The sequence below is a fragment of the Nansenia antarctica genome, assembly GCF_963989245.1.
Source record: "Nansenia antarctica genome assembly, chromosome: 6".
NCBI lineage: Eukaryota > Metazoa > Chordata > Actinopteri > Argentiniformes > Microstomatidae > Nansenia > Nansenia antarctica.
This window is the reverse complement of record NC_137676.1, coordinates 4,367,181-4,368,923: the sequence shown is the minus strand read 5'-3', so window position 1 is coordinate 4,368,923 and position 1,743 is coordinate 4,367,181.

Below are 1,743 nucleotides of genomic sequence, written 5' to 3'. Positions count from 1 at the left end.
AACGTCATGTGCCACTGGAATGGTGTATTGCATATCTAAATGTAAATGTCAATGGAGCGGTTGTTCCATCGTATGTGCCTTGTACTAGACAATTTGGTCACATTTCTATCTACTGTATGAATAAGAAGCACCTATTGTTGTCAGTTGTTGAAACTGAAGCACCTCTGTTGTTTTTCTCAAGAGAATCGCCTGCAAATTCACTTTTATAGAAGACGGCGGTACTCTTGTGTCTGAAGCCCAATGCACACGGCGTGCGGTTTTGTCGCACCGCGAATTCGATTCCATTGTTTTGAATGAGACAATTCACACGGCGTGCGATGCGATTTTGTCGCACAACAACATTTGATTCTCCATTCACACCCACACACTTCGGTGGTGTGAATTGAGAATCGAATGTTGTCGTGTGACAAAATCGCACGCCGTGTGCATTGGGCTTAAGATCCGTCTAAGATGGAAGGAAGTTCATATAATAAGCATAATTAATCCAGATATAAAAAGAAAATTCCACATTGTAATTAGTGTTTGTCATTTTTGAACAGATTCATAAAGCACTAAATAAGATGAATGAATGAATGAATGATATAAGACCCATTGAAACATCAAGCAGAAGGGGGTTGATCTAGGCTAGTCATTATTGTCAAATGTTTGCAGGTAGGATACTGTATAAATGCACATTACGTAATTCAGTGTCTTCTCTACCAGATGAGAAATTATATTGGCTAAATTATGATCTACATTTTATTATTTGGAAAAAAAAAATGCTATGATTGTCAAAATCAGTAGATTTTTATATTACATATTATATTAGTTATATTAGTCAAAAATAAATAGATTATGATGAACTGCAGTCATGATTCCCTAATATATAAATTGACAGCTTTTAATATACCGGTACTATAGGCCACAATCCCTGCCCAGCCTTAACAGAGGACAATGTTCAATGTTGTCAATGTTGCAAAAATGGACAAAGGTTGATGAGAGGCACCTACTGATTGAAAAGCAGGTTTAAGTTTGGCCTGTTCAAAGAGTCCTCTGGAGTGGACATGCTTAGAAATGTTTGGGAGAAATCGGGATTATGTAATGAGAAGATGAGGCCCAGGTGTATATTAATAGACTAGTGCTTTAGTTGCAGGGGAAATCTTAGTTGTAATCGGGATCATCTCTTTCATACCTCTTTCATTACCTGTATCTGATTTAACAAGAGACCAAGCTTATCCATTCTGAATTTTGGTTCGAGTGAGTTTAAAAGATGGGGGATATACAAATTGTAATTGTCAATGTTTGGTTTAAACTGTTTTACATTAGTGAATAGGTGTGTTGGGAACTTTGGGAAAATTACAGCAATGTCTGAAACGTAACGATTTTAAGTTAGATGACGATTACAGTGCTTAGGTTGTAAATCAAACATAGTTGAATCATTTTGGTTTTTAATTACCAAGAAATTGTTTGACATCATAGCAAGCATGCGTGGAAAGCAAACGGCTGCTTCACAGCAGTATTATCATGTCGGCTGTGTTCAAGATATCTTAGGTTAGCACCCGCAGGCTAATAAGATCCCACATCCAGACACGCTACACATTCTGCTATTGATTCAGTTCATAGAGTATATACGTAATTGTTTGCTTGAATTGGCTTTGCAAATAAAGTAGGATCTTGAATCTTCGGTTGAGAGTTACTGAACTTTGAGCAAATTTGAGGAACATTCTGAGGAAAAAATAAAAAGTAGCATTATTGGGAGGACAT